This window comes from Metopolophium dirhodum, chromosome 3 (assembly GCF_019925205.1).
Source record: "Metopolophium dirhodum isolate CAU chromosome 3, ASM1992520v1, whole genome shotgun sequence".
NCBI lineage: Eukaryota > Metazoa > Arthropoda > Insecta > Hemiptera > Aphididae > Metopolophium > Metopolophium dirhodum.
The window spans coordinates 12802286-12823289 of record NC_083562.1 but is presented as its reverse complement, the minus strand read 5'-3'; the positions used below and the strand labels follow the sequence as shown (position 1 = coordinate 12823289).

At 27.6% G+C, this 21004-nt stretch overlaps 1 long non-coding RNA gene across 1 annotated transcript; it reads left to right on the top strand.

Moving 5' to 3' along the window:
• Positions 1-14053: 14053 nt before the first annotated feature.
• Positions 14054-16318, top strand: LOC132942130 (uncharacterized). Its single transcript, XR_009664230.1, has 4 exons — positions 14054-14095; positions 14170-14404; positions 15322-15486; positions 16014-16318. It is a non-coding gene; the product is annotated as an uncharacterized LOC132942130 (long non-coding RNA).
• The last annotated feature ends 4686 nt before the right edge of the window (positions 16319-21004 follow it).

Here is a 21004-nt window from a genome sequence, read left to right as displayed (position 1 = left end):
ATTTTTTCCACATTTTTTTTGGTTTTATAAAATGCATTTGCCTGCGGGCGCCAACACCCTCTTTCAATTTTTATTTTTGTTATGTAACTCTAGTTGAATTTTTCGTACATACTTTATAAACATTGATAACCTGGAGCCCTCTGAATAATCCAACATTAATGAACTAAATATTTTGAATAGTTTTTTCTCTTTAAGATTCTGGGCATTTTAGTTTCAAGTTTTTAATTTCAATTTGTTTTTGTTTTCTAACATGCTTTTGCCTGCAGGCGCCAACACCCTCCTTCAATTTTTTTTTTTAGTTATGTGACTAGTTGCATATTTTGTATAGACTCGAACAATGTTGACTTGGTGCCCTATGAATAAACCTTCTTGAATAAACTACCTATATATTTCTATTAGTTTTTTCTGTTTAAGATTCTGAGTATTTTAGTTTGTACTTTGTAATGTGTGTTCCTACTATTTAATTTCTTCTACATTTTTTTTTTTGGTTCCTGAAATTGCATTTGCCTGCAGGCGCCAACACCCTCTTTCAATTTTTTTTTTTTTGTTATGTGACTAGTTGAATTGTTTGTATAGACTTGAAAAATGATAACTTGGTGCCCTATGAATAAACCTTCTTGAGTGAACTAAATATTTCTATTAGTTTTTTCTGTTTAAGATTCTGGGCATTTTAGTTTGTACTTTGTAATGCGTATTCCTACGGTAACATTTTTTCCACATTTTTTTTTTTGTTTCCTGAAATTGCATTTGCCTGCAGGTGCAAACACCCAAAAAATAATAAGCCACTAATATAAACGGACAGTTCGTTAAACCGTACATATTATAATGTAAGTTTTAATACAAACTCGCAAATTTCATTATGATCAGGTTATTTTCATAAAGTATTTCGATACTTTCAAGTTTCAGTTCATCGGAGTGAGATTATTTGATGGAGATGGATGAAGATAGCTGTTTCTTCGGCGATGGCGGCACTCTAGCTATGTTTCACCGGAAGAGTAGATGTTTACGAGTAAGTTTGTTTTCATATTATTACCTACTATTTGACATTTACTTTTTAGACTTAAATTAGGCGTAAAATAGGAATTATTCTTGTTTTTTTAAATATTTTTTTCGAAAAATATATGTAACATGTATAGCTCATACAATTATGAATTTATAGTTAATAGAAAAAAATACCTACAACTAAACTAAACTAAAAATAAACATATGATTACATATACTGAGTGCCTATAAAATAATATTATATATGAAAATTGAATCTTTATTACGAATACTTATCGTTTACACAGACCACAAGAAAAAATAATTAAAAATATTAAAAATAAAGAACAGATCATTGTAAAATTAATACAGTCATCGATCCGCTCAGAATCTAGAATTATAGACTTGGAGTTTTAGAAATCTAGTTGGTATTATAGTATTTGATGAATTTACTGTATACGTTGATGGCTTTATGTTAACTCTAAAATCCAGTAATCACATTTTTATTTAATAATTCATAAAATACAATATGCTCTTAAAAAAATATTCTTGTGCTTCTGATATCTATTCTCTACCTTAATCAATAATTAAATTGATAAACGAAAATAATAATTTAAATAATACCTATATCATATTATTATAATTCAAATTCAAAATTGTAAACTATTTTGGTTTTATTGTCATATCAAATTTCAATGAACAAAGTATTGTTCCTTAACACGGAACTCTTTGATATAAAAAGTTGCATTATATTATATCCGTGGATTCATCATATTGATGTACCTAGTATAATATCTATCATTTATTTATTTATTTATGGCAAATCTCAAAGTCGTTGCAGAAGACACATTCGACTAAAAATTCTAAAATTTCAATAAGCAAAGAAGATATTCTAAGTTCTGTTTCTGGAGCGTTTCCTCATCGGCGTCGCAGTTCACACACGTCACGGATTCCGCCGAAAGAGTCGATAATTCAAGCAAGTTTGTTTTTATATTCTTTTGGGGCTTAAATTTACTTTTAAGACTTAAAATAAATATTTAATGTCACGAAAAATGTGCTATCCAAGTGTTGTAGGCTATATTTTAGTTCCGAACTAGAAATGTATAAAATACGTGAGATATAAACGTCGTCGTCATTTTTCCAGTCCCTGTTCGTAGAATAATTATAATTAATAGGTGCATACCTTTATAGGGTACTCAATATATATATTATATATATATATATGTTTTGGTTTAATTTATAGAAATATATGTTATAACTTATAACTGATAGTAGTCATAAGATACAATTTTAATTAATAACTGGTATTTTTTTTTCCAAATACAACGTTATAAGTTATAGGTAGCTATTAATTTAGTGTCACATACTTAACTTCTATTGTTCACGTAATATCTATATTCTATAGCATAGGGATTAGGGCCGTATAACCATGTACACATAAAAGTAATATTCACGGAATGGTCAACTGCTTAACCTGACGTGTAGTGCGCACTTATGAATAATATACCTACTCATATACTCGTATAGGTATATAAATAGTGTAATACTATATACACGAATGTGTTACCTATTATGTCCTTAAAAGTTCAACAGTTATTATTATATTTATTTATTTTTTACATACAGGTAGGTACATTACAAGACTCTAATTAAAATCACATTTATTTTTATTTTTCGAACACAATGTTTCAAAATAATATTAATTTATATATAATTTATTGGTATAGTATTAAATTAATTAATGAAATAAAACAAACACACCTACTATAATTATTAGTAATAATAATATATCTATGTATAAATTATTAAAATACAAAATGAACAAACGAAAAACGATTCTGAGCAAAGACATCGTTAACTAATAAATAATATTGAGATTAAAGTAATTTATTTTACTATTAGACATTAGCACCTACAATAGTAGGTTAAAGTCATTTTTGCCCAAATAATAACATTGCCAATATGGAATTACTGTCGAAATTTTTTATTTTATAATTATATTAATCAATTTAATTATAGCATCTGATTGACTGATGTGCTATTATGAAACTCAAAATATAACGAATACACTACTTATACACCTATATAAATTCTATTTTATGTTCGTTTAAATTGGACTTTTAATTTTTCTGGACATTTTACTAAGCTACGAATTTATTTAGTTATTTTGTTATTTAGGTAATACATATTAATTAATAGGTATTTCTTAAATTTTTTTTATTATTTTATTCGAAACATTATTTTTAAATATTGGGATCAATAAAACTATTTTTATTCAATTACTATTTTATATCAATTAGAATTTGTTAATAAACCAAGTAATAAATGAATGGTTACCAAGTAAAAAAACCGTTATCTATATTATAAATTTGAATTCAATTTACCGCATTTGCATCTAGTAAAAACAAATAAATGTTTTTTTGAAGATAATGTAAAAATATCCATCATCCATCGGTTAGGACCATATATAATATTATTTATATATTCTATGATTAGGACGGTGAGGTTATAATTATAAATAATCTATGGTAAATGACAATCGTCTGAGACGAACAGCGATTCCAATACTTACTCACATATTTCGTTCCATTCTGGTTATTAAACTAGGTGCCTGTTTTTATAAATGTCATTAATCTCAATACTTCCAGACTGAACTTTTGGATCGGAGATATGAAGACGCGCGCTGCATTTTCCTTGGCGGAGATGCACAGCTATGACACTAGACAATATTATACACTCGAAGGGAACGCGTTTCGTCGGAAGAATAAATAATTACGTAAGTCTTGTCCTTCTACTCTGTTGAAGCGGTAGACCTAATGTAAATATTTATTGTCAGACAACTTTATATAACCGCTAGACGTAGAGTAATTTTTAAAATCCAGTTTTTATAGGTGTGCAAAAATTATGAAAAATACCTTAAATTATAATACTTTGCCTACAACTGTTAATTTATTGTTATAGTAGAATAATTTTTAAAATTTGAAATCAATGATTAGGCAATGCTTTTATAAGTAGGAAGGTAGGTTTTTATACCTACCTAATAAAATAAGAAAATACATAATGATTAATGTTATTTAATATGATTTGTAAGTACATAGCAGATCATACCTAGAGAACATCTCAAACGTACGTTTATTTTTTTTGTGTGGGGGGGGGGGGTGAGGGGGGTTTACGGGATATACCTAAGGGAAATTTTCTTCAAATTTTCACATTTCACTATTTGATATTGTGATATTATTTGTGCCTAGGTTAAGTTTCTGTTTTAGAATCGATCGATAGGTTACCTAGGTATATCACATTCTTTAATTTAAATTCTGGTAGTCGAGTATTGGACAAGTACCTACGTAATTTATAATTCGTATCGTAGTTTAATTACTAAAAAAATATATTTTCCCCAACAGTGTCACCGGCAGAAGAATACATTATAGAATGTCTATAAACTTGTGGTCTAGTATATGGTTAAAATTGGCATGCGACCAACAACTGGGGGCTTGTTCTGGAAAATTTAAATGATCTAATAAGGTTTATCTCATTATTTTTTAATTAATTTTTAACCGATTGTTGTGTTAGTCAATTTTTTAATTTATTTCATTCGACACACTCGTCTCAGTTTTCTAGTACCTCTAGATTTCTCACGAAATTCATATCGATCATCTCACAGCTTTCATATTCAAAACCAAAAAAATATGTATTTTTAGCTTATTTCAATATTTGTCATCGCACAACCCCCTCTGAAATAGAAAACCAGAATATATTACAGATCATAAAGATACTAGTATTCTATACTAGATAAGTGTCAATGAGCGATATGTAGAGAGAGATGGAGATGGAGCGAGATGTAGACGGATGAAGATAGCTGTTTCTTCGACGACAGGGTGTGCTGCAGTACAGCTAGGTTTCACTGGAAGAGTCGATGTTTATGCGTAAGTTTGTTTTCATATTATTTTGGGGCTTAAATTTACTTTTTAGACTTGAATTAAATATTTGTTGTCACGAAAAATCTGTTAACTCGGTAACGTAGAACCACATACGTTTACTACTAACTACCTACCAAAGGATGTATAATAATAATAAATTATAAGCCGCGCCAGTTCGAACGATCCAAACGCTGTCTTAAACGTAGTCGAGTTCTAGTTGATAACTGACTTGTGAATAAATATAATTTTTGTTAGGTATACAAATAAAACTAATAAATCCTTGAATACAACATTTAAAAATACAAACTCTGTATAATAAAAATTAATATTAGGTATTTATTGGTAGGTTTATATAATTTCTGTAGACTGTAACGCATAGGTTATTAGAATATTGTAGAACATTTTACTGCAAGATGCGTGTTATTTCAGAAATGGTATTCGTCAGTGAACATTTTCCAATTGGGAATAATATATCATAAGCAGACTGAAATGTGTGAGCGTTTCAGTGTTTCGAAGACTAAGTTTCGTAGGAGATTTTGATTTCGTCACGGGGTATGTATTTTCTTATTTTTCAGTAGGTTTCTTTTTATTATTGTTAATTGATCAGGGGATGTATTGCCCGAAACTTTTCAATTATTTGTATTGTAATTATACTGGTATAACACTATTCCGGCTATCAATAAAGTCGTGTTCAAAATTAGAAAATTGGTCAGGTATGATATTTTATTAACTAATTCTTTCGAGTAGGGAATTAGCTCAATTATATTTAAATATTTTCACCGATAATCAAGTACGATGACTTGTAGGTAACTAGAGACTGAGTGAATATGAATTAGGAAGTGTGTGATATGGGGCATATAAGGAAATGGGTCAACAGGATTTCAGAATGCTTGGTGTATGAAACGGAAAGATGAAAAAGAATTGTAAGGTTAGGGTAGGTAAGACTGAAGAAGAGATGGATAGACAGAATACCGATCATATGGAGGTGTGGAATGAGAGTGGCTGAACCTGTATATAGCTGTGAGAGACGGGGGAAGAAAAAGTGTAAAGGTAGAATAGTTATGTTAACAATGCCGAATACGTAGGAAAAGATTTGGAATTGCAAAGGCCACTTGACTCTTTGGCTGAAACTACCGTTATCAGTTGATATAGGTTTACGGCCTTGACTTATAGGATAGAATAAAAAGATCTGTTGCTGGTTGTGATGTCAGCGCACTATTTGTTTTCCATCTTTGATCCACGCGTAGCATACCAAATGTACGATTAAGAAAACACTAAAATGATTGTGCGTGGGTCAGAGAGAGAAATAAATGGTGCGCTAAAAATCTGACATCCTCTTAAGTGTTATCAAGTTGAAGAAGCAGTTGATTGTTGATAATTTGACATCTAAAGGTAAGATTATTATCTAGGCAACCTCATGGGCTTTTTATTATATTTTAATTTTAACGCGAGTTATGAGTATTTTAAAATTGTTAATTTTTTATACATTTTAAAATAAGTACTCATAACTCGCTTTAAAATTAAAATATACTAAAAACCCATGAGGTAGCCTAAATAAAAATCTTACCTTTAGATTTTATAAGAGGTCAATTCACTCTAATTTTTAAATTAACGAGCTAAACATGTTTGGCTGAGCGTAAAATTTGCTATGTTACGCACTTGTAAGACGGAGACAACACATGCGGGTATAACGTCCTCTTAACTATCATGATTGGAAGTAAAGTTGATTAGCAGGGCTGTGAATTTAATGCAATGAAAAAGTCTTAAATATTTGTCTGCATGTATGCACTTAAAATTCAAAAAAATACTGAATGAAAACGTTTTTATTAAAATTTTTTTAAATTAATAAATAATAATTCAAATTGGTTTACAAAAAAAAATTCTTTATTTACACACTTGGTAGGTAGAGACCTATTTATTTTTCTAAACGGATGAACCGGAGAAATCATGAAATCATGCAATTAATATGAACTAACCCAAAAAAAAATATTATGTAAAATAAGATTTTGGCCGAATCCGGTGTAGCAAAAAAGCATGTAAATGCATTTAATTCACAGCCCTGGTAATAAGTTATGATTTATCTGTAGTGGGAACCGGGGTACAGTGAGACGCATATTGGTAACAATGTTGTAATAATAGGGATCTCCCAAAAAAAATACGTACTAATAGTTCAAACAAATCATAAAAGCCAACTGTAATAAATATTAATTTATGAAAAAGTATGTTAAAAAGCATTATTATTAGAAATTAAACAAAACTATGAACTATGGACCCTAACATAATATAGTTATTTCTATATTTTTAGCTCTATAATTTCTGTTAAAATATTAGGAAAATGTATTAAGTTTAATTTAACTACAACATTCTAGTAGAGTCTGAACAAATTTGGTTCCACGACTCTGAGCATACAAACTTTAAATATACTAAACTACGGGCCTGAAATTTAATTTATACAGATCTAAATAATCCAAAACATATATTGCTTCAAAATATAAAAATAAAGTGTCTTGTATTGTAGTAGGTAGGTAACTATCAAAAAAAAACTAAAAAAAATCATACTTGAAATCTATGTATAATATACGTATATTGTAATAAATGTTCAAATGTTTACTATAGTACAATATAAAAAATTAACTTAAGTTCAATATAATACATTATAACAGGTGTTCAAATAAACATTTCATACCACAAATTTTGTTAATTCACACAGTCTCTCTTCAATTTTAAATTTTTCTTCAAATTATCTACAAAACATAAATGTTTAGTAAATTGGAAGACTTGATTAAGTATTTAATCATTTATCTAAAAGAGACGTGCCGGGTCGCCACATTACTATATCGAGGGGCCATGGTGCAAGTGTCGTCCATAAATATCATAACATATATTATATTAGAAATACAAACTTAATATTTCACTAACAGTAAATATTATAAAAAAATATTACGAAATGTACTATACTCATAAAAAAACGATTAATTCAAATATAGAAGGTACTTATATCATATACTTTTATCAAAGTATGATTGTGTTAGTGGCAGTCTTGTGTAAATGATATTGACTTAAGTTCTCCCAATCTAATTATACAAAATACTGAAAATTAATGAAATCACAAATATTAATACAATAGAGAGACCGTGCATAGATTTACAAATTTGTCTTAAATTTACTTTTTGCATAGAGAATATGAAGGTGGGCTGGGCTTTTAATATCAGAGTATGGGGGACAGGGCTGGGATTTCATATAATGAATTGAAATATTTGTGGAGACTGGACGACCAAAAGGGCCATCCTCCATAGCATGTTTCAATAAGTCCAAAATAAAATTAATTGAATAAGTTATAAAGTTGCTCTCCCATGCTCGACATTATCCTGGAATTTTTTAAAAAAAACATGAAGCTAAAAAAAATCATTAAAAATGTTGTTTTAAAAAAAACCTTTCATGTGCATGTGTTGTCTCCAAGTGTGTGTTGTGAGAGGATAGATGCTGAATGCTGATAAATCATTAATAGATACTCGTTGATCTCTTTTATGTGTTTCAAATTGTTTACACGAGTGAGCAGGATATGGCTCCACCATAGATAATAAAGATATGGATGTCCTATCATAATGGTCATATCAGCGGTCTTCGAGGGGAACAATTGAGGCCAAATAAAGTATACCTATATCGAGTATCGACTATCAATATAAAGGAGCCTCAATTTGCCTTCCCCTCAGCATGGATTAAGGTGTCAACAATCAAAGAATCAACTTGATAATCAAACACTTAAGTTCAGCAACCTGCAACTCGGGATCTTTTTATTCTATGTTTCCTAATAAGTCATACGAAGGTCATACTAGGTAAACCTATGGTTAGTTGAAGCTACGGTGATGATAGACGACTATCATCACTGGTCGTGAGCTTTGCGATGATCTTTTCCTACTAACTATCAAGGTATTCGATATTGTAAACATAACATTGAAAGAAAATATTTAAATATTATTAATTTGGTTAGGTGAGGAAAGGTGAGGATAGGACAGGAAATTCGACGTTAACTAATTATCATAGTTTTTAACTCGGTCTTAAAGACTGTCAGCTAGAGTTGTACCAGTATAGTTATTAAAAACTTAAATACAGCCAACATTAATTAATGATTTTTTTACCACAACAAATTATAAAATGTAGATAGATATTTGACTATGTTTTTATTTGCATTTAGATTTTATAGTTCGTAATTTAATATTGTGTTTGACTGTACCCAGCCAAACACAATATTATTTTAAATTAAACATTATTTTATGTCCTTCATAAATAACAATCACATAGTAGAGTCCGTACAGGACCTTTTTCTCATTTAATTTCTTTGCATCCTTTATAAATTACATTCATTTTTATACATTTTCTTATACATATATTACGGTGATACACCTCTGATCATAATAATTGTTCGTATTATTATAATGTAAGCAATACCTAGTTTTTGGATTGTAGTTGACATGTATTGCAGTATTTAGCTTCCATTGTATTCTTTTGGTTAGTGTTATTTCACCCAGGTTTCTCAAACCATTTTTTTTTTTCGATTCATTGAACTCTAGTAGATGTTTTTGTATAAATATTTTTCGACAATAACCGGCTATACCTGGGAGTACACTGAGTACCTGTGTACATACTATATAATTTGAAAAAAGGCTGGCTAGGTTCTCTCACGTTCCCCAAATTTTGTAAACATTGACAATCTGGTGCCCCATGAAAAATCCTTGTTTAATGAACTAAATATTTTGAATAGTTTTTTCTGTTTAAGATACCGGACATTTTAGTTTGAAGTTTGTAATGTGTATTCACACAATATAATTAATTTCAATTTTTTTTTTGTTTTCTAAAATGCATTTGCCTGCAGGCGCCCACACCCTCCTTCAATTTTTTTTTAGTCATGTGACTAATTGAAATTTTTGTATATACTTTTTAAACATTGATAACCTGGTGCACTTTGAATAATCCATCATTAATGAACTAAATATTTTGAATAGTTATTTTCTGTTTAAGATTCTGGACATTTTAGTTTGAAGTTTTTAATTTAAATTTTTTTTTGTTTTCTTAAATGCTTTTGCCTGCGGGCGCCAACACCCTCATTCAATTTTTTCTTTTGTTATGTGACTAGTTGAATTTTTTGTATAGACTTGAACAATGATAACTTGGTGCCCTATGAATAAACCATCTAGATTGAACTAAATATTTCTATTAGTTTTTTCTGTTTAAGATTCTGGGTATTTTAGTTTGTACTTTGTAATGTGAATTCCTACGATTTAATTTCTTCTACAATTTTTTTTTTTGGTTACTGAAATTGCATTTGCCTGTATGCGCCAACACCAACCTTCAAATTTTTTTTATGATTTTAACATTTGCCGAGTTTTTTAAATATTGATAACCTGGTGCCATACGAATAATCCATCTTTAGTGATCTAATTTTTTTTCTTTTTAAGATTCTGGGCATTTTAGTTTGTACTTTGTACTTAGTTTCCACATTTTTTTTTGGTTTTCTAAAATGCATTTGCCTGCAGGCGCCAACACCCTCTTTCAAAATTTTTTTTTTATAATGTAACTCTAGTTGAATTTTTCGTATTTACTTTTTAAACTTGATAACTTGGTGCTCTATGAAAAATCCTTCTATAATGAACTCAATATTTTGAATAGTTTTTTCTGTTTAAGATTCTAAATGTTTTAGGTTGGACTTTGTAATGTGTATTCCTACAATAATATTTTTTTTTAAATTTTTTTTTGTTTTCTGAAATGCTTTTGCCTGCGGGCACCAACACCTTCTTTCAATTTTTTTTTATGATTTTAACATAAGCCGAATTTTTTAAATATTAATAACCTGATGCCATACGAATAATCCATCTTTAATGAACTAATTTTTTTTCTTTTTAAGATTCTGGGCATTTTAGTTTGTACTTTGTAATGTATATTCCTACAGTAACGTTTTTTCCAAATTTTTTTTTTGTTTTCTAAAATCTATTTGCCTGCGGGCGCCAACACCTCCCTTCAATTTTTTCTTTTAGTACTGTAACTCTAGTTGAATATTTTGTATTGACTTGAAAATTGATAAATTGGTGCCCCATGAATAATCATTCTTTAATGAACTAAATATTTTGAATAGTTTTTTCTAAATTTTTTTCCAAATTTCTTTTTTGTTTCCTAAAATCAATTTGCCTGCGGGCACCCACACCTCCCTTCAATTTTTTTTTTTATGATTTTAAATCTAGCCAAATTTTTTAAACATTGACAATCTGGTGCCCCATGAATAATCATTCTTTAATCATTCTTTAAAATCATACAAAAAAAAATTTATATAAATTATATTGTGGGAATACACATTACAAGCATAAAACTAAAATCTCCAAAATCTTAAACAGAAAAGATTATTCAAAATATTTAGTTTACTAAAGAATGATTATTCATGGGGCACCAAGTTATCAATTTTCAAGTCAATACAAAATATTCAACTAGAGTTACAGTACTAAAAAAAAATAATTGAAGGGAGGTGTGGGCGCCCGCCTGCAAATTGATTATAGAAAACAAAAAAGAAATTTGGAAAAAAATTTACAGTAGAAACACACATTACGAAGTTCAAACTAAATTGCCCAGAAACTTAAACAGTAAAAACTATTCAAAATATTTAGTTCATTAAAGAATGATTATTCATGGGGCACCAGATTGTCAATGTTTAAAAAATTTGGCTGGACTTAAAATCATAAAAAAAAAAAATTGATGGGAGGTGTTGGCGCCCGCAGGCAAATTGATTTTAGAAAACAAAAAAGAAATTTGGAAAAAATTTTACAGTAGAAACACACATTACGAAGTTCAAACTAAATTGCCCAGAAACTTAAACAGTAAAAACTATTCAAAATATTTAGTTCATTAAAGAATGATTATTCATGGGGCACCAGATTGTCAATGTTTAAAATATTTGGCTAGAGTTAAAATCATAAAAAAAATGTGTGTTTCTACTGTAAAATTTTTTCCAAATTTCTTTTTTGTTTTCTAAAATCAATTTGCCTGCGGGCGCCCACACCTCCCTTCAATTTTTTTTTTTTTAGTACTGTAACTCTAGTTGAATATTTTGTATTGACTTGAAAATTGATAACTTGGTGCCCCATGAATAATCATTCTTTAATAAACTAAATATTTTGAATAATCTTTTCTGTTTAAGATTTTGGAGATTTTAGTTTTATGCTTGTAATGTGTATTCCCACAATATAATTTATATAAATTTTTTTTTGTATTCTAAAATGCATTTGCCGGCGGGCATTAACACTATCCACTAACTTTAGCCGAATATTTTAAACATAGATAACCTGGTACCATACTATCCTTCTTTAATGAACTAAATATTTTAAATAGTTTTTTCTGTTTAAGTTTTGGGACATTTTAGTTTGAACTTCGTTATGTGTGTATCTACAGTAAATTTCTTTTCCAAATTTTTTTTTCGTATTCTAAAATGCATTTGCCTGCGGGTGCCAACACCTCCCTTCAATTTTTTTTTTTTAGTACTGTAACTCTAGTTGAACATTTTGTATTGACTTGAAAATTGATAACTTGGTGCCCCATGAATAATCATTCTTTAATGAACAAAATATTTTAAATAGTTTTTTCTGTTTAAGTTTTGGGACATTTTAGTTTGAACTTCGTTATGTGTGTATCTACTGTAAATTTCTTTTCCAATTTTTTTTTTTGTATTCTAAAATGCATTTGCCTGCGGGTGCCAACACCTCCCATCAATTTTTTTTTTTTATGATTTTAATTCTAGCCAAATTTTGTAAACATTGACAATCTGGTGCCCCATGAATAATCATTCTTTAATGAACTAAATATTTTGAATAGTTTTTACTGTTTAAGTTTCTGGGCAATTTAGTTTGAACTTCGTAATGTGTGTTTCTACTGTAAAATTTTTTCCAAATTTCTTTTTTGTTTTCTAAAATCAATTTGCCTGCGGGCGCCAACACCTCCCATCAATTTTTTTTTTTTATGATTTTAAGTCCAGCCAAATTTTTTAAACATTGACAATCTGGTGCCCCATGAATAATCATTCTTTAATGAACTAAATATTTTGAATAGTTTTTACTGTTTAAGATTCTGGACATTTTAGTTTGAAGTTTTTAATTTCAATTTTTTTTTGTATTCTAAAATGCATTTGCTTGCGGGCGCCAACACCTCCCTTCAATTTTTTTTTTTTAGTACTGTAACTCTAGTTGAACATTTTGTATTGACTTGAAAATTGATAACTTGGTGCCCCATGAATAATCATTCTTTAATCAACTAAATATTTTGAATAGTTTTTTCTAAATTTTTTTCCAAATTTCTTTTTTGTTTTCTAAAATCAATTTGTCTGCGGGCGCCAACACCTCCCATCAATTTTTTTTTTTATGATTTTAATTCTAGCCAAATTTTGTAAACATTGACAATCTGTTGCCCCATGAATAATCATTCTTTAATGAACTAAATATTTTAAATAGTTTTTTCTGTTTAAGATTCTGGACATTTTAGTTTGAAGTTTTTAATTTCAATTTTTTTTTGTTTTCTAAAATGCTTTTGTCTGTGGGTGCCAACACCCTCCTTCAATTTTAGATTCTGAGCGAAGCGATGAATGTATTGATTCTACAATGATGTGTGTTTTTTTTTAATTTTTTTTATTTTTTATTTTTATTTTTTTATTTTTGTGTCCGTCATTACTTTTTAGGACAGTAAAAGTGCATGGATTTTCTTCAATAGTAACTTTTCTGATAGGAAAGTGAATCTAGTTGGTACTTTGGGGGGTCAAAAGTAAAAATTTCCCAGTAGTTTTCACAAGCGACGTGAAAAACAAAAGAAAAATTAAGGAAAAACGGGAATTTTTACGCAAAATCTGTTTTCGAGAAAATCGATTTTGGTTTTTATATAACCTATATAACAAGAAAAGCATTACATATTAATTTGTATTTCTAATATAGCACAAGCATCTGCGGCGAGATCTGCGGTATCCAAGCAATTATTTAGACCAGATAACTTAAGCCAACCGTTGACTACTTGTTAGTTTAAAAATATAATATAATAAATTATAACTGTTCAATGATTACAATTTACTAGGATTATGTTACTTACTTATTGTATTTTCTTATATTATGTTGCAGTATTAGAAAATAAATAAAAAACGCCTCCAAAACCAAATAAATTAAAAAATTCTTCAGGTATGTAAAAATAGTAACCTTCTAATGTTTTATTTTTAAATGTTTTAATTATGATGTATAATATATAATTTCAGAAGATCAATTTAAGGAACTCATTTTATACAATCTTTTAGTATTGAAACACAGCATTAGAAACATCAATGAAAAATTGACATTGGTTGTCGAAAGGCAGATTTCACACAATTATAATGTTGAAGAATCTAATTATCTTACATTAGAATATTCTGATTTGGACTGCTTATTACCAATTGATGAAGAAGATACATTCGACAATATAGAAGAACAGATAAGAAATACCATGCATCATTGGTAAGTAATTTCATTTAGAATTAGACTTCATAAAATATAGACAATTTTTGTCTTAAATTAATGGTTTTTGAAACAATGTTTCAAGTTCAATTATTTAGACTAAATCGATTACAAATGTATTTTAATGTTTACAAAACGTATAACAACTATATACCTATATTGTTAAACATATTTTCATTATGCATTCATGCCTAGTTTTAATTATGATAAATCATTGTTATGTAATTAAATACTCGTTAAATAAATCTGTACCACAGAAGTCATGTAACGCAAGTCACAAAAATGACATTTTTACTGGAGAGACAATACAAAAATGTTTGTATTGCAATGCACTTACAATTGTATATTTTAAAAATATTATTTCGCTTTACTTTTCTTATGTATCACTCTAGACATACGTTTCTATACTTCTATCATAGTTTAGGACTTAAGTTAGTATACTTCTTACTATCTATAAATTTATTGTTAATTGGACTTATGTTAAAATACAATTAAACAGATCACAAAAAGGATATTCCAACAATTGAACTGACTCAATATTTGAAAAAATGGACTTGCGTTAGTTGACTTCTGTGTTACAGAAATATGTATAGCTTTTATTTATTGAATGATTTGAAAGGTTAAAATTAAAAGTTTTTACTAAAGAATAAAATGATTTGACTTAGTAACATTAAATACATATTACATTAAATCTATATATTTTTTATCAAATTCAAATTATTAAATGGTTATTAAACCATCCTATTATTCCTATTCTACATTATTTTAGTAGGTCCTTAACTTAGGTAACATGTAAATATATTTTTACTATAGATATAATCACTATATTATAATAATATACATACTTATAGTACTATATGGAAGGTTTAATATTTTATGACATTAAACTTTATTATTTTGTTTTTATTACATTTTAGACTAAACAGTTAGCTGGACTTGGCGGAAAAAGTATCAAAGTCATGGTCAAAAGAATCATGGGATATTTGTTCACTGACAACATCTTAGCCTTATATTCTTTTAATGGCAGAGCAAATAAAAAAAAAAATATTTTGCAAATCTATCAATTTCAAAAGTTATATTCAGTAAGTTATATATGTTGTAAATATATTATTTATTTTTACGTACTAATATGCAGTCATAAATTCTTCTATTACTTCTCTTTATCTATTATATTAAAATATTATGAATAACTGGTAGTATATAATATAACTAACAATTTGTTATACTCTTAAAGTCTTATATAACAGCTACCTTTTTAAATTAATAACTTTCATTATATATTTTAGTCAATAAGTTATTTATGGAAGTTAATAATTACTAATATTCACATACAAAATGTTTAATTCCAAAACAACTATTTTAATAATGCTATAATTATGATTTAATACTTTTTCTTTGATTCAAGCAATTTAATCCTATATATTTGATATATTATATTATCTAAAATAATAATTATACATATAAATGTAATATATGCCGGTCTATATGAGTTTAATGGATGGAATATGAATATGTGTTTAATATATTATAATAATATGCCTTCTACCATTAAAATGCAATTATTAATTTTGTTTTTATAATTATTATTGTTATTTGTTTTATTGTCCAGATGCTGTTAAACCAATTAAACGATTGAATAATGAATCATCGACCGATGAAATTGAAAAATACATTAAGTATTATCTCATTCAAGCACCATTCAACATAAAAAGAAAAAAGAAATGTTTCATTGAATATGAATATCATTTAATTTTGTAATTATTATGTACAATATAATATAGCTAGGCTAGGTTTGCCTTTTAGTTATATCATATTTCAACTATATAATATATACTATTATATTATATTCTAAATTAATGTATATTTACATTATGTTTTTACTATTATTATATTGTTATAGGGCCTAACAATATATGTTGAATATGTAATACATTAAATATTTTGAATATTTTTTAAATAATAAAGATAAATTTTATGCAATTATTAAGTTTACATTTTAATTATTAAATATTCTATTAATTAATTGTATAAAAATTGTATAAAAATTGCTGTAAATATACCTATATAATTATTTTTTAGAATATTTTAGTTAAAAACCGACGATCTGCTCAATATTTGACAAACATTTATCAGAGGTGAAAAAAGTTATATGAACGGTTGATTGGTGTTAAAAGAATATCTATTTAATATTAAACAATATTAAGGAATGTTTAAAGAGTACTTAACGGACCTTGACGATTAAAGGTTTTTTAAAAGTATATATACTTATTTCATATTCAGTTCCATGTCATTTCATATTTATAGTGTGTTAAATTAACATTAATTCAGTTGATATCCAATTGGTTGGCAATACTAATTCAGGGTTAAACATTGACTTGCCTACTTTGATTTTGTTTATTTAATATTTGCATGCTATGTGGGAGCTATCTACGATTATTTGACTTAAAGTTACACCAAAAACTAAAATCGATTTTGTTAAAACGTGATATTATTGGTAGGTTAAATTTCTATTTTATAATAGATCAATAGCCAATAGATTACCTATAAATCACATTTTTTTATTTAAATCCCGGTAGTCGAGTTTTGGACAAGTACCTACATAGGTAACTTATAATAATTCATATTGTAATTTAATTAGGTACCAAAAAAATATAACTTCTCAAACACTGTGTCTAGAGGAACTGGTGGGATAATGCATTCGAATAATAAAATGTCTATAAACTTGCGGACCAGTTACGCATAGTTAAATTTGGCATGCGAACTATAACTGAAATAGATAACCAGAATAGGTACATTGCTGATCACATAAGTACTTTCTGTAAAAGTACATACGATTTAATATTTATCAATAGACTGTATAGATAGTATAATATAAAGTTCTATGGATTTATCATAGTAAATAATATATTTTATAATATCTATGGCAACCGTCAATTGTCGACATTCGTCGGCGACGATAAACAATTTTAATAATTTCAGTGAACAAATAAGTAATAAGCCATCGATATAGACCGACAGTTATGAGCCGTATACATTATAATGTAAGTTACAACACAAACTCACTCATTTCGTTATGATCAGGTATTCAGGTTATTTTCATAAAATATTTTGATACTTTCAAGTTTCAGTTCAGAGCGAGATGAAGATGGATAAAGATAGTTTCTTCGGCGACGGCGGCACTCTAGCTTGGTTTCACCGGAAGAGTCGATGCTTACGCGTAAGTTTGTTTTCATATTATTACTATTTTACATTTACATTTTAGGCTTAAATTAAATATTTATTGCCACGGACAATCTGTTAACTGGGTTACGTAGAAGCATTTATAAGTTTAATCTTCCAAAAAAGCAATGTATAAAATACGCGAGACCGTCTTCGTTTCACCACGCCAAGTTTAATACGCAACTTTTTGCATGTTATACTATACGCCGGGTATCACCTTAGGTTTGCGCGAAGTATTTAAAACAATGTAATGTTATTAGTCTTAAAACAACTCTTTTCTGGACGTTTTCAAAACGAATTGTGTTTAAAAAAAATTGCACAGTTGTCGTAGCAGTGAGTTGCTAGATCAACCCGTGTGGCCGCGTGAAATAAAATAGGAATTATTCTTGTTTTTTTAAATAATTTTTTCTAAAAATATATTTATATATGTAACATGTATAGCTCATACAATTATGAATTTATAGTTAGTAGAAATGCGGATGTTTTACTTCATAGATATTTTTTTATTGAAATCGTGTAAATAATTTGATTAAACAATCAGGTACCTACCTACTCATCACTAGTATCAATTTTTTTATATTACGTGTAAAATCACCAACACAAGGTGCAGAATGCATTTAAAAAATTAAATCATAAAATAAAATATAAAATAATGTTGTAGTAGAAGCTGGAAACTGTAGTTTATTCTAATTTATAATCCAATTAATGTAACCGAGAATGTAACTATTAAATTCAGAGATCACTTCGGGATAAATGCCAAACGTATAAATGTAAATTAAATTAAAAATAATTAAAAAACATTTTGTGAAAGGAACAAGATTACTGCTAATATTTAAGTTTTAATTATTATTAACAAATAAATACAAATAATAGATATTTTAATAGCTTTTTATACTATTAACATATTCGGTGTAAATATAGTTTCTGATCGACTTACCTATAAATAAGTACCTTCTATAAAATAATTATTCATATCAAATAATCCTAACAATTTAATGCAAAGATTCTCATAAATTGATCTTTCAGCAGCCTTAAAACACCAAAAATACATTTACACAGACCACAAGAAAAAATAATTGAAAATATTAATAAAATAAAGAACACATCATTATAAAATTAATACGGTAATCGATCCGCTCAGAATCTAAAATTATAGACTTAGAGTTTCAGAAATCTAGTTGGTATCATCAAATACATGCATTTACTGTATACGTTGATGGCTTTATGTTAACTCTAAAATCCAGTAATCACATTTTTATTTAATAATTCATAAAATACAATATGCTCTTAAAAAAATATTCTTGTGCTTCTGATATCTATTCTCTACCTTAATCAATAATTAAATTGATAAACGAAAATAATAATTTAAATAATACCTATATCATATTATTATAATTCAAATTCAAAATTGTAAACTATTTTGGTTTTATTGTCATATCAAATTTCAATAAACAAATTGGTCCTTAACACGGAACTCTTTGATATAAAAAGTTGCATTATATTATATCCGTGGATTCATCATATTGACGTACCTAGTATAATATCTATATCATTTATTTATTTATCTATGGCAAATCTCAGTCGTTACAGAAGACACAGTCGATTAAAAATTCTAAAATTTCAATAAGCAAAGAAAATATGAGCAAAAAACTTACTGCGTTTCGTATAATTTTTTTTTTCATAAATTACAATATTCTAAGTTCTGTAATCTGGAGCGTTTCCTCATCGGCGTCGCTGTTCACACACGTCACGGATTCCACCGAAAGAGTCGATAATTCAAGCAAGTGTGTTTTTATATTCTTTTGGGGCTTAAATTTACTTTTAAGACTTAAAATAAATATTTAATGTCACGAAAAATGTGCTATCCAAGTGTTGTAGGCGCATATTTTAGTTCCGAACTAGAAATGTATAAAATACGTGAGATATAAACGTCGTCGTCGTTTTTCCAGTCCCTGTTCGTAGAATAATTATAATTAATAGGTGCATACCTTTATAGGGTACTCAATATATATAAATATATATATATATGTTTTGGTTTAATTTATAGAAATATATGTTATAACTTATAACTGATAGTAGTCATAAGATACAATTTTAATTAATAACTGGTATTTTTTTTTCCAAATACAACGTTATAAGTTATAGGTAGCTATTAATTTAGTGTCACATACTTAACTTCTATTGTTCACGTGATATCTATATTCTATTAGGGCCGTATAACCATGTACACATAAAAGTAATATTCACGGAACGGTCAACTGCCCAACCTGACGTGTAGTGCGCACTTATGAATAACATACCTACTAATATACTTGTATTGGTATATAAATAGTGTAATACTATATACACGAATGTGTTACCTATTATGTCCCTAAAAATTCAACAGTAATTATTATATTTATTTATTTTTTACATATAGGTAGGTACATTACAAGACTCTAATTAAAATCACATTTATTTTTATTTTTTCGAACACAATGTTTCAAAAATTATTAATTAATATATAATTTATTGGTATAGTATTAAATTAATTAATGAAATAAAACAAACACACCTACTATAATTATTAGTAATAATAATATATCTATGTATAAATTATTAAAATACAAAACGAACAAACGAAAAACTATTCTGAGCAAAGACATTGTTAACTAATAAATTATATTGAGATTAAAGTAATTTATTTTACTATAAGGCATTAGCACCTACAATATAGTAGGTTAAAGTCATTTTTGCCCAAAAAATTACATTTGAAAGTGTCATCGTGTATATAAATTATAATAATATACTCTAAAAGTTTCATAAATCCGTGAATACCTACTATTTTTAAATTACAACAAAATAACTAAAATCGTTATTCTTGGTTTTAATATGTAATTTCGTCCAAATTTTAACTTATAATATCTGTAAAAAGGGACTGAGCCGGCGGGATACTGGGAACTTTCCCGGTGGGCCACTACTCAAAAATGATTTGTTATTGCTATATATTTATAATTATTATTAATATAGAAGATCAGCATATATCGGTAGAAAATCGGTATAAATATGAATTATAAATATTTTTTATTTTCATACCATGACGCGTGTGTGAAAAATTGTTTATATTAAGTGCTTAAGATGTTAGATTTCGGTACGGCTGATTGTCCACCCCCCTCACTCTTCAGCATCAATGCATCAAAAATTATTATTTATAATTAGGCCACGGATTTAAATATAAACTGCATTTTCTGAATTTTCTATGACATTGCTTTCCAAGCAAAGTATTCGTTTCATATATTATCAACGAATTGAAAAATGAAATTAGAACATTTATATGGGTTGAAGTCAAATATTTCAAGGAATTTTTCTTGTTTTTAATGCATTTAAATCCACGTCCTATTT